This window comes from Muscardinus avellanarius (assembly GCF_963383645.1).
Source record: "Muscardinus avellanarius genome assembly, chromosome: 11".
Lineage (NCBI taxonomy): Eukaryota > Metazoa > Chordata > Mammalia > Rodentia > Gliridae > Muscardinus > Muscardinus avellanarius.
This window is the reverse complement of record NC_137797.1, coordinates 28097782-28112378: the sequence shown is the minus strand read 5'-3', so window position 1 is coordinate 28112378 and position 14597 is coordinate 28097782. Positions and strand designations below refer to the sequence as shown.

At 40.8% G+C, this 14597-nt stretch overlaps 1 protein-coding gene across 1 annotated transcript in view; it reads right to left on the bottom strand.

Moving 5' to 3' along the window:
• Positions 1 to 14597, bottom strand: part of CEP83 (centrosomal protein 83) — a gene marked incomplete at both ends in the record, with an annotated part of 93113 nt that overhangs the window by 57056 nt on the left and 21460 nt on the right. The window lies entirely within an intron of this gene.

Genomic DNA, 14597 nt, shown 5'->3' with positions numbered 1-14597 from the left:
GGCCGGTACTGGGGCCTCCGAGGCCAAGATAAGAGCCTGCTGAGGGGTTAGGCCGGTGCTGGGGCCAGCGAGGCCGGCATCGGAGCCTGCCTTGATGCATGACCAGTGCTGGGGCCTCCAAATCCGGGATCGGATTCTGTCAAGGGGTTAGGCCGGTGCTGGGGCCAGTGAGGCCGGCATCGGAGCCTGCCTTGAGGCAAGGCCGGTACTGGGGCCTCTGAGGCCGGGATCGGAGCCTGCTGAGGGGTTAGGCCGCTGCTGGGGCCAGTGAGGCCGGCATCGGAGCCTGCCGTGAGGCAAGGCCGGTACTGGGGCCTCCAAGGCCAGGATAAGAGCCTGCCGAGGGGTTAGGCCGGTGCTGGGGCCAGCGAGGCCGGCATCGGAGCCTGCCATGAGGCAAGGCCGGTACTGGGGTCTCGAGGCCAGGATAAGAGCCTGCCAAGGGGTTAGGCCGGTGCTGGGGCCAGCGAGGCCGGCATCGGAGCCTGCCGTGAGGCAAGGCCGGTACTGGGGCCTCCGAGGCCAGGATAAGAGCCTGCCGAGGGGTTAGGCCGGTGCTGGGGCCAACGAGGCCGGCATCGGAGCCTGCCTTGAGGCATGACCAGTGCTGGGGCCTCCGAGGCCGGGATCGGAGCATGCCGAGGGGTTAGGCCGGTGCTGGGGCCAGCGAGGCCGGCATCGGAGCCTGCCGTGAGGCAAGGCCGGTACTGGGGCCTCCGAGGCCAGGATAAGAGCCTGCCGAGGGGTTAGGCCGGTGCTGGGGCCAGCGAGGCCAGCATCAGAGCCTGCCTTGAGGCATGACCAGTGCTGGGGCCTCCGAGGCCGGGATCGAGCCTGCCGAGGAGTTAGGCTGGTGCTGGGGCCAGTGAGGCCGGCATCGGAGCCTGCCTTGAGGCAAGGCCGGTACTGGGGCCTCCAAATCCGTGATCGGAGCCTGCCAAGGGGTTAGGCCGGTGCTGGGGCCAGCGAGGCCGGCATCGGAGCCTGTCGTGAGGCAAGGCCGGTACTGGGGCTCTGAGGCCAGGATAAGAGCCTGCTGAGGGGTTAGGCCGGTGCTGGGGCCAGCGAGGCCGGCATCGGAGCCTGCCTTGAGGCATGACCAGTGCTGGGGCCTCCGAGGCCGGGATCGGAGCCTGCCGAGGGGTTAGGCTGGTGCTGGGGCCAAGAGGCCGGCATTGGAGCCTGCCATGAGGCTAGGCCGGTGCTGGGGCCTCCGAGGCCGGGATTGGAATCCTGCCAAGGGGTTAGACCGGTGCAGGGGCCAATGGCCAGCATCGGAGTCTGGCGTGAGGCAAGTTCACTCCTGCGGCCTCCAAGGTCGGGACCAAAGCCAGCTTAGGGGTTAGACCGGTTCAGGGGCCAGCGAGACCAGAACTGGGGCCTCCCATGAGGCAAGGCCGCTGCTTGAGCCAGCGAGATCTGGATCAGTCCACTGAGTAGCCAGGCCACTACTGGGACCATCAAGAGTGGGATTGGTACTTGCAACGCAGCATGCACAGAGAAATATCGCAGAAAATATAAATCAGACTCTTCTCTTAATCAGCAATAACTAGGAGGAAAAGGGCAACAGGAAGAGGTTGAGCTATAGAAAGGGCCCTATAGTGAAGCAACTAATGTGACCAGAGGGTATGTAATACTGGAGGATGGAGCCTCTTTAAAACGCAGGAGGTACATAAACAAATGTATCAAAGTAAATCACCAAAGAAGTGTGGGATGGAGGGAGGGGGAGGGAATGGGATGGGGGCTGGAGGAGGGCTAATTGGATGATGTGTGCTTGTATATCCTCTCAAGTCTTGTACTCCAATGTGATTGATATATGACTACAATGCACCAATTTAAAAAATAAATTAATTAAAAATAAAAAATAAAAAATAAAAAAAAAAAAATTTTCTAGAGGGAAGATTCAAAATGGCGACAGAGGGACACAGCACTTCTCAGTAGTTGAAATAAATAGAGTTCAACTAACAAGAAAGCAGTGTCTCAACCAACAAAATAAATATAGCTCAGAAACCAAAACTGACCCAGGAACCTCGCTGAAAGAAAACCAGGAACCTTGAACTGCAGGAGGGGAAGGAAAAAAAAAAAAAAAAGCCCGCATTTTTGGATCAGCTGCAGCTATAGCTGGGCTGCCGGCAGGCTGCCGATACGCAGGCTACCAGCCCAAACCATAGCCCCGGGACCTGACTTACACCAAGGTGGCAACAAAATCTGAAAGCTCGTCCGGAGACCCAGGAATCACAGAGACCCAGGAGTCACCTCTGCGCCAGACCTACAGCCGCCGGTAAGCTGCCCTGGGGTCCTGAGGCTCGGGCTCTGCTCCTTCCAGAGCCCCCTGGGCTGCTACCATCTCCGGCCCCAGCCCAGCCCAAGCCCAGCCCCAGCCCAGCCAGGGCCCTGCACCAGCCAGCAGCTTCTCAGAGGCTGCAGCACCAGGCTCTAGCACAACCCCCACCCAGCACCAGCAGAGCTCCAGCCCAAACCGCAGCCCCGGGACCTGACTTACACCAACGTGGCAACAAAATCCAAAAGCTCCTTCAGAGACCTAGGAAGCACCGAGACCTAGGAGTCACCTCTGCGTCGGACCTACAGCCTACGGAGAACCAGATATGGAAGAACTACCAGCCCGTCAGAGCTTCTGATTGGGCTGCCAGCTACTCCACCATCAACCAATCCGTACCACTTCAATGGGAAGACAACAGAAGAACAGGCCTGAGAACAGTGAAAATAAGAGAACCAGGAATAGTGGAGAAACGACAGAAGTCACGAATACTGACCTTCTAGAAATGCAAGAAGGGGAGTTCCGAATCTTGATCTACAATATAATGAAAGGATTTAAAACAAGTCTAGTGGAAATGAAAGATGAGATAGAAACACTAAGAAAGAATCAGAAAGAGGTCTGGAATGAAATGAAAGAGTCAATAAGTGAAATGAAGACAGCAATAGAAAGAAATTCTGGAAGATTAGATGAAATGGAAAACAGAATATCACTGTTAGAAGACAGTACATCCAAAACCGAAAACACGGTCAGCGATATACAGAAATCTTTACAGCAACAAAACCTAAACATCCAGCAAATATGGGATAATATGAAGCGCCCTAACTTACGGATAATAGGCATTGAAGAAGGGATAGAGGTACAGACCAAGGGCATCCATAATCTCTTCAAAGAAATAATCTCAGAGAATTTTCCAAGCATGGAAAGAGACTTGGATCTTCATGTCCAGGAGGCATACAGAACTCCATTGAGACAGGACCAAAGAAGGACCACTCCACACCACATAATAACCAAAATGACCAACATAGAGACCAAGGAAGGAATCTTAAAAGCAGTGAGAACAAAAGGACGGGTGACATATAGAGGCAAAACAATAAAAATCACCCCAGACTATACAACCCAGGTCATGAATGCTAGTAGAGATTGGTACGACGTGATTCAGACCCTGGAAGAAAATAACTTCCAACTGAAGATTATTTATCCAGCAAAACTACTATTCAAAATCAATGGGGAAGCCGGGCGTGGTGGCGCACGCTTGTAATCCCCGCGCCTGGGAGGCAGAGACAGGAGGATCACGCAGGTTCGAAGCCAGCCACGCGCGCTGGCTTAGGAGACCCTGTTTCCAAATAAAAATGTAAAAATAGGTCTGGGAGTGTAGCCCAGAGGTAGAAGGGCTTCCAGGAACCCCAGTACCACCAAAAAAAAAAAAAAAAAAAAAATTCAATGGGGAAAAAAAAGTGCTTCAGGATAAATAGAATCTTAAAAAAATTTCATGAATTCAAAGCCTACACTAGAGAAAATTCTTAAAGAAATAAACCATAAAGAAGAAAAAAGAAGCAGACTCCAGAACCAGATAAGAGAGGAAATCAATAAGTGGGCCATTTAAGTAAAGAAGAAAGACCAATCCATCCAATAGTAGACAGAACATAAAATGGCTGAAAACAAAAATCATATTTCAATAAATCTCTTAACGTCAAAGGACTTAACTCACCAATCAAAAGACATAGACTGGCAATGTGGATCAAGAAACATAATCCAAATATATGTTGTCTGCAAGAAACTCACCTTACAGCCAAAGACATTCACAGACTGAAAGTGAAAGGATGGAAAAAGATATATCATGCTACTGGAGACCAAAAAAGAGCAAGGGTAGCAACCCTGATATCCAACAAAACAGACTTTAAACTAAAACACATCAGAAGAGACAAATCAGGGCACCTCCTTTTACTAAAAGGAACAATAAACCAAGAAGATATAATGATAGTAAATATTTAAGCCCCAAACGTGGGTGGGTACAAGCACATTTGTAAAACAAACCCTTCTGAACATCAAATCCCAAATAGACCCAAATACAATAATTCTGGGAGACTTTAATACGCCTCTCACACCACTAGATCGATCTTCAAGGCAAAAGATGAGTAAAGACTCTTTAGAAGTAAAGAAAACCATAAACCAAATGAACCTAATAGACATTTACAGAATATTTCAGCCAGGAATTACAGAATACACATTTTTCTCAGCAGCCCATGAAACCTTCTCCAAAATAGACCACATACTGGGACACAAAGAAAGTGCCAGCAAATTCAAAAGATATAATATAATTCCTTGCATCTTTTCAGACCATAATGGAATAAAAGTAGAAATCAACAACAGGAAACTCAAAAGAAATTATTCAAATACATGGAGATTGAATGATACACTATTGAATGATGAATGGGTAAGAGCAGAAATTAGGGAAGAAATAAAAAAATTTATGGAAACAAATGAAAACAGAGACACAACCTACCAAAATCTATGGGACACTATGACGGCAGTATTAAGAGGAAAGTTTATTGCACTGAGTGCCCACATAAGAAGGACAGAGAACCACCAAGTAAAGAACCTAATGACACAACTCAAGGACCTAGAAAGTCTGCAACAGTCTACTCCCAAAGCCAGCAGAAGGAAAGAAATTATTAAAATTAGAGCAGAAATAAATGAAATAGAGAATAAAAAAACAATTCAAAGAATCAATAAAACAAAAAGTTGGTTCTTTGAGAAGATCAATAGAATTGATAACCCCCTGGCCAACCTAACAAAAGAAAAAGAGAATCAACTCAAATTATCAAAATTAGAAATGAAAAAGGAAATATCACCACAGATAGTGAAGAAATTCAAAAGATTATCAGAAACTACTTTAAAAATTTATACTCCAATAGACTTGAAAACATGGAAGAAACTGATAGATTTCTAAGCACAGTTAACCTACCTACACTCAGCCAAGAGGACATAGCAAGCCTAAACCAACCAATAGCAACTAAAGAAATAGAAACAGCAATAAAAATTCTTTCACCAAAGAAAAGCCCAGGCCCAGATGGGTTTACAGCTGAATTCTACAAAACCTTCAGTGAACAACTAATACCAATACTTCATAACTTGTTCTGGGAAATTGAAAGAGATGGAACTCTCCCAAATTCCTTCTATGAGGCCAGTATCACATTAATCCCCAAACCAAATAAAGATACTTCAAGAAAGGAAAATTACAGACCAATATCCTTAATGAACATTGATGCAAAAATTCTAAACAAAATACTAACTATACACATTCAAAACTACATCAAGAGAATAATGCATCATGACCAAGTTGGGTTCATCACAGAAAAACAAGGCTGGTTCAACATATGCAAATCAATACATGTTATCCACCACATACATAGAACCAAGAACAAAAACCACATCATCATAGCAATAGATGCTGAAAAAGCATTCGACAAAATACAACACCCATTTATGTTAAAAACACTGCAGAAAATTGGGATAGAAGGAAGGTACTTCAACATCATTAAGGCAATATACTGTAAACCCAAAGCCAACATTATATTGAATGGGGAAAAACTGCAAGAATTTCCTCTAAAGTCAGGAACAAGACAAGGATGCCCACTATCACCACTCCTTTTCAATATAGTCCTTGAGACTCTTGCTGCAGCAATAAGACAAGAGAAGGAAATAAAAGGAATTCACATAGGAAGATAAGAATTAAAATTATCCTTACTAGCAGATGACATGATCCTTTATCTGGAAGACCCAAAGAACTCAACCAACAGACTTCTTCTGGAGCTGATTGACAAATTCAGCAGTCTCAGGATACAAAATCAACCTAAAGAAATCAATGGCTTTTCTTTATGCCAACAATGACTCCACAATGAAAGAAACAAAGAAAACAATTCCATTCACTATAACCTCAAAACCAATAAAATATCTAGGAATAAACCTAACCCAAGATGTAAAAGACCTCTACAACAAAAACTATAAAACATTAAAGAAAGAAATTGAAGAAGACCTTGAAAGATGGAAAGACCTCCTGTGCTCATGGATAGGCAGAATAAATATCATCAAAATGGCCATTCTATCAAAACTGATCTATAGATTCAATGCAATTCCCATTAAAATACCAGCGACATTCTTCAGAGACCTAGAAAAATCAATCATGAACTTTATATGGAGAAAGAAAAGATCCAGAATAGCCAAAGCAATTCTCAGCAATAAGAAACATGCAGGAGGCATCACAATCCCAGACTTCAAATTATACTATAGAGCAATAGTAAAAACAGCATGGTACTGGCACAATAACAGATATACTGACCAGTGGATTAGAATAGAAGATACAGAAACAAACCCACACATCTTTAGTCAATTAATCTTTGACAAAGGGGCCAAACTCATATGCTGGAGAAAAAACAGCCTTTTCAACAAATGGTGCTAGGAGAACTGGCTATCCATTTGTAAAAAGATGAATCTAAACCCCTATATCTCACCAAACACAGGAATCAACTCAAGATGAATCAAAGACTTAGAAATTAGACCTGAGACTGTGAAGTTAGTAGAGGAAAGCATAGGTTCAACACTACAAAATATTGGCACAGGCAGTAACTTTCTCAACAAAACCTCCAAAGCTCAGGAAATTAAAGCAAGAATTAACATGTGGAATAACATCAAACTTAAAAGTTTCTTCTCATCAAAGGAAACCATCAACAACTTAAATAAGAAGCCTACAGAATGGGAAAAGATCTTTACCAGCCACCACTCTGATAGGGAACTAATATCCAGAATATACAAAGAGCTCAAAAGACTCTACACTAGCAAAGCAAACAACCCAATCAAGAAATGGGCAAATGAACTAAATAGACACTTCACAAAAGAAGAGATACAAAGGGCCAATAGATACATGAAAAGATGTTCTACATCATTGGTCATCAGGGAGATGCAAATCAAAACTACACTGAGATTCCATCTAATCCCAGTCAGAGTGGCAAGCATAAAGAAATCAAACAACAACAAATGCTGGCGAGGATGTGGGGAAAGAGGAACTCTTTTACACTGTTGGTGGGAATGCAAAGTAGTTCGGCCACTATGGAGATCTGTGTGGAGATTCCTAAGAAAGCTAGGAATAGATCCACCATACAATCTAGCTCTACCACTCCTGGGTATTTTTCCAAAGGGGTTGAAAACAGAGAACTATAGCAACATATGCATACCTATGTTCACAGCAGCACAATTTGTAATAACCAAAATATGGAACCAATCCAGGTCCCCATCAACAGATGAATGGATTGCAAAACTCTGGGAAATACACACAATGGAATTCTACTCAGCCATAAAGAAGAACAAAATCATACCTTTTGCAAGAAGATGGAAAGTCCTGGAGAGCATTATGTTAAGCGAGACCAGCCAAGCACAGAAGGAGAAGGTACATATGTTTCCGCTAATATGCCCAAACTAGGGAATCCAGAGAATACCAGTGGTACTCCAGATAATGGAGGGGAAATACCAGCAAAGCTTGAATGGAAAGATAGAGGAGGAGGAAGGCTGAACTTGATTAATGAGGGTCCACATCTGAATATATGTAAAATTATGAATATGGCATGGTTACCCGGGACAATCATTGTTTTATTGCTGGGAGTGGGGAAGGGAAAACAGGGGCGGGAGGGGGGAGAGGGCATCAAGTATAGTTTAAATGTATACCATTTATGTTCAATAAAAAATTAAAAAAAATTCTAAAGAATTGTGCTAAAAACCAACACACTAAATATTCAGTTACTCTTATTTGTACAAGTAAAAACGTACAAGTACTGTATGAGTTCTTCATTATTACAATAAAGTCAAAATAGAGATAAACCTTGGAAATGGATTTAGTTCCAGAATACTGCAGTAAAGTAAATTATTCTAATAAAGTGAAAGTAATATTTTAGAGCTGAGGTGCTTGTCAAAGTTTTATTTCTATTACATTGCATTATATCAGTAAACAGTAGCATTATATTTAAAAAATGTATATATCTTAATAAAATAAAAAAATAAAAAAAATAAAAATAAAAATAAAAAGGCTAACAATCATCTGAACCTTGAATAAGTCATAATCTTTTCCTGATGGGGCCTTGCCTCAATATTGACGGTTGCTGACCAAGAAGGTTAGAGGCTGTGACAGTTTCATAAAATAAGACAACAATGAAGTTTGCCCCATCAACTGACTCTCCTTTTCACAAAACATTTCTAGGTGGCATATCACCTTGAGCTGTACTTTTAGTTCTAGTTGTCTTGCTGGTTCTACCACATCTGCAGTTACTTCCTCCACTGAAGTCTTGAACCCCCCCCACACACACACACACAAGGGTTGGAGTCAACTTCTCTTAAGACTTGCTAATGCTGGTATTTTAGTCTCTCCCCATGAATCACAAATACTCTTAATGGCACTTACATGGTCAATCCCTTTCCAGAAGGTCTAAATTTACCATGAGAAGCTATCTATTGTAGCTTATGGCCTTAGGAAATTTATTTCTTAGATAATTAGACATAAAAGCCCAAACTGCTCCACCATTTGTGTACCATTCTTATCATTCACAAAAGCAGCACTTTTTATTTCCATCAAGAACATTTCCTTTGCTTTCACAACTTGGCTAAGCATCTGGCACAAAATGCCTCCTAGCTCTAGGCCCTTCTTGGCTTTCAACATGCCTCCCTCACCAAATTTAATCATGTCTAGCTTTTGATTTCACACCAGAGGTGCTTGACTCTTCTTTTCACTTGAACACCTAGCGGACACTGAGGTTATTAGATAATCTAACTTTATTATTAGATTTATTATTAGATTTATTATTAGACCTAAGATGAGATGCAAAGGAGCAGCCAGTTAATGCAGTCAAAACATGCCATTTACCAGTTAAGTTCAGCATCTTATATCGGCATGGCTCATGGCATCCCAAAACAATTATTATAGTAACATCAAAGATCACTGGTCACATCACCATAGCATATATAATAAATAATAATAAAAATATGATATAGTGTGAGAAGCACCAAAACTGATGAGGAAACATAAAGTGAGCATGTGCTACTGATAAAACAGCGCTGTGGATTTGCTCGATGCAGGGCAGCCACAATCCATCAATTTGTAAAAACATGGTAACAGCAAAGTACAGCAAAACAAGGTACTCCTGCATTTTTATTACAAAAATTCATATTTTTACACTAGTTTAAACTGTAAAATAGGCATGAGTAGGCTCTACTTAGAAGTTTTGAAATTGTATTTCCTGTGTATTCTCCATGTGAGGTGGTCGTGGATCATGAAGGTCTTACTGTGTCTGCGTATAGAAACTGGAGTATGAAGATAAGGAATGAGATGAAAGTAAGCAGATTCCTAATTACTGTCATACTGCTCCTCCCTAATCTACTGGAAAGGAGAAGGAAAAAACTAGTGTTTTCAGTCTTACTTCTCTAGACTCTACTAATTATGACTTCAGATTCCTAACACTATCAGAAGACATATCAATTATAAAAACTAATAATCTTTTTTAAAGCTTTTGAATAAAAAATTTAAAAATAATTTAGTCTTTCACAGGTAAAAAAAATAGATTAGCCATCCGATTTCAGATGCAGATTTTACTCTTTAAAAAAGCAACAAAGATGGCGACCAAGAAAAGCGGGGCTTAAGAGCCCCGCTAACAACCAATCTCCATTACCACAAAATCAGCGCCTTTCATAGCCAGAAAACACCATCACCAGAGAAACAAAAAAATCACGAGGCTCCAGAGAGAAAGCAGACTGAGAACAGAGCTCAGAGCCACAGAGGAGATACACCGCCTGACGCCCGAGGACGCGACAGCAGCGCCATACTGCCGGCAGCAGCGGCGAGTTCGCCGTGGGCTACAGCAAGCCGAGGTTAGCCGCTGAGGAACAGCCAGGCAGGATCTTTCCACGCAGGGAGGGAGCATCTAAAGCTCCCAGTGGCTGAGCTCAGCACACGCTGCAGGGACTCAGAGTGGAACTCAAAACCAGAGAAGAAAAAATACGCCAGTCTCACGGCCGAGGGAGTGGCAGCAGCGCCATATTGCCACCGGCGGCAGCAGCAGAGAATTCACCGAGTCCAGTACAACTACATCTGCGTACTCAAGAACAGTGAGTCAAATTGCGGGCCACAGAGGAGAAATCCCAGTACTGTACTCCCTGGGACTTGACCCAGTGGGGGAGTGGCGGTGGCAGAGATATCACACCATAGGAGAACGTGCAACCTGGCACCCCCCATAGTCTAAAGCAGCCTCTATCGACTCCCTGGGTCGGAGACTCTGTGATACAACCCAGTAAAGGAGTAGTGGGGTCAGAGATACTACAGACTCGAGATACAGAGCACCTTAAGCGAAGTCATAGTGACCCAAGGGAAGAACCCAGAGAAGGCACAAACTTCCGAAATCATGGGAAAGAGGAATAACACTGGAGCAATGAATGCCCACAACCCCACAACATCAGAACCCGATAAAACAGAAAATCAGAGATTTCTAGAAGATCAAATCAGGAAAATAAATGTAGAAATAATAGAGGTGCTTCGAAAAGAATTCAGAGAGAGCCAAAAAGAGATAAAGGATGCAATTAATGAAGTAAAGGCCTCAATTCAAAGCACAAACAACCGATTAGAACACATGGAGAACAGAATCTCGCTCTTAGAAGATGATCATTCCAAAAATGAACGCATAGTTTCTAATCTAGAAAAAAATATCCGACAGCAGGAATCTGATATTGAAGAAATATAGGCCCATTTTAAGAGAGCTAACCTAAGAATAATTGGAATAGAGGAGGGAAAAGAAAGTGATACCAAAGTGATCAACAATCTCTTCAAGGAAGTAATAGCAGAAAATTTTCCAAATATAGAGCAAGAGGTTGATACACAGATCCAGGAAACTTATAGAACTCCCTTTAGACAGGATCGGAGAAGAGGATCCCCACGCCATATAATTGTCAAAATGACCAATGTGGAAGCCAAGCAGAGAATCTTAAAGGCAACAAAAACAAAGGGCCAACTGACATTCAGAGGCAAACCAATTAGAATCACTCCAGACTTCCCAAACCAAGTCATGAGAGCCAGAAGGGCTTGGAGTAACATATTCCAAACTCTGAAAGAAAACAACTTCCAGCCAAAAATTTCCTACCCAGCAAATTTTTCTATCAAATTAGATGGAGAAATAAGAAGCTTCCATGACAAACAGAAACTGAAGGAATTTATGTCTTCAAAACCAGCGCTAGAGAAAATACTCAAAGAGATTAACTACAATGAAGAAATAGGTAACACACACCAGAACCAGAGAAACAAGATTTTCTATCCAACAGACAACTAAGATTGGTTATCTGTGGAGATTCATTATTTATGCTAGTCTTTTACCTATCTCTAAATTGTATTGTTTGCCTTTATTGTTGTTAATTTTTAGGATGTCTAGTTGGAATATTAATATACCTTCAGATATAGCATTTGGAAATATTTTATCCCATTTTATTATTAACTTTTAACTCTGTTTACATTGTCTTTGGATATACAATATTTTTTTATTTTTTAGGGAGTCTGTATACTCTTCTGTTGCCTGTGCCATTGAAATCATATCCAAGAAATCACTGCCAATTTCAATGTTGTGAGGTTTTATGACCCAGATTTTCTCCTAAAAGTTTATAGTCTTAAGATTTATATTTAGGTCTTTTATCTATTTTGAGTTAATATTTGTATATGGGATTAGGTAAGGATCCAATTTTATTCTTTTCCATGTAAGTATTATTTTTCAACAATATTTAGTTAAAAGATTATTATTTCTACCACCAAATGTTTGTGGAAACCTTGTCAAAAATAACTTGACAATATAGGGAAGAACAGCCGGGCGTGGTGGCGCACGCTTGTAATCCCCGCGCTTGGGAGGCGAAGACAGGAGGATCGCGCTGGTTCGAAGTCAGCCAGGCTGGCTTAAGAGACCCTGTCTCAAAAAATATATATAAAATAGGTCTGGGAGTGTAGCCCAGAGGTAGAAGGGCTTCCAGAAACCCTAGTACCACAACAACAACAACAAAAAAAATACAGGGAAGAATTTAGCTCTAGGCTTTTATTTAACTCCAATGGTTTATATATCTGTCTTTAGAACAGTATTACACTGTTTCAATTATTGTAGCTTTATATGGTTTGAAATCAGAAAATATATATCTTCTATAGCTTTGTTCTTTTTCAAGATCGTTTTGGGTATCTAGAGTCCATATTCCATATTAGGATAGATTTTTTTTCTGAAAAATAAATATATAAATATATGATAGTTTCACCTAAAAAAAAATAGAAAAAAAATATTCTCTGGTAAGAAAGAAAGCAAAAAGAAATATTGAAATGTTTTCATGTAATTTTAATTTTTCAGCATTATTTAGTTAAAAGATTATTATTTCCCCCACCAAATGTTCGTAGAAACCTTGTCAAATATAACTTGACAATATATGGAAGAATTTAGCTCTAGGCTTTTATTTAGCTCCAATAGTTTATATATCTGCCTTTAGAACAGTACTACACTGTTTCAATTATTGTAGCTTTATATGGTTTGAAATCAGAAAATATACATCTCCTAACTTTGTTCTTTATCGAGATCGTTCTGGGTATCTAGAATCCATATTCCATATTAGGATAGATTTTTTTCTGAAAAATAAATATATAAATATATGATAGTTTCACCTAAAAAAATAAGAAAAAAATATTCTCTGGTAAGAAAGAAAGCAAAAAGAAATATTGAAATGTTATCTTTATGTTATCAAAAGCTTGGTATCAGACAAATGAAACTATTATGTGAGATTATCATTTTTAATTTTGGATAAATTGCTATAATACTAGATGTCAACCACTAAGCCAAGCATGGGAAGGAGGGATGGGGAGGGAATGGGGTGGGGATCGGGTGGGGGTTGACTGCCGATGTGTGCATGTATGTCTAAAACAGTTTTCTTTGTATCCCACTATGATGTATGAATACAGTACACCAATAAAAAAATTAAAAAATTAAAAAATTAAAAAATTAAAAAATTAAATAAAAAAGCAACAAAGCTGAGCTGGGCACAACAGTGCACACTTGTAATGATAGTACTTAGGAAGCTGAGACAAGAGTATCGCAGGTTCATGTCCTCAGCAACTTAGTGAGGCCCTGTTACAAAATTTAAAAAAATAAGACTAGGGGTATAACTCAGAGGCAGAATGCCCCTGGGTTCAATGCCCAGTACAGGGGGGGGAAATAGAAAAAAAAGAAAAAAGCAACAAACTTTAGACACTAGAAAATACAAATAATTATTATATAATTATTAACAGATAAAAATCATTGGTAACTTCAAAGTAAAAACTCAGGGCTAGGAATTGAAATAAAAATATGGGACACCTGAATTCTATTGTTAACCTGGCTATTGACTTTCTGTGAGACTCTGGGTAATTCACTTATCTTATGCCTTAGCAACTTAATTTTATTTATTTATTTATTTATTTATTTATTTATTTATTTATTTACTTATTTAGGTGGTACTGGGGTTCCTGGAAGCCCTTCTACCTCCGGGCTACACTCCCAGACCTATTTTTACATTTTTATTTGGAAACAGGGTCTCCTAAGCCAGCGTGCGCGGCTGTCTTCGAACCTGCACGATCCTCCTGTCTCTGCCTCCCAAGTGCGGGCATTACAAGCGTGCGCCACCACGCCCGGCTAGCAACTTAATTTTAAATGGAGAAAATAAGATGGTCCTCCCTATTATAACAAAAGTGAGATAATATGTGAGAAAAATTTAAAGCTGTGAAAAAATTTTAATGCAAAAGAATTATAAATATTTATAGTTTCTGCTACTGTAATGTTAATGGACTAAAATGATCCAGAGTTCAGTGAGCTTCTTGCATATGGAACAATCATGGTAGAGTTTGCTTACTGATAAAAGTCAGCCTAATATAAACAGCATGGTTTTAATTTTTATTAGATGCCTAGAACACTATAAATAATTAGTAGCTGGTAAAGGAAGGTGAAAATATTTTTGCCTTAATTCCAAATAAATTCAATGCAATAGATATAAAATGCAAATGTGGTTCTACAAAGACTATGTAACACAATTATAGACACCAAGTTATTTTTTTATGAATGTGACAGAATAAAATTGGTTTCTCTCCTTCCATCCTGAAGAATAATCTAAAAGTAATATGAGGAATAAAAAAACCAGAAAACCCATTTTTAGCACAACTAGGAGACAATGACAAAATGAGTAGAAAAGCTTCCAAAAGCAATGGGAGACAGAATCGGAGTGCATGCGGCCGGAAGCAGAG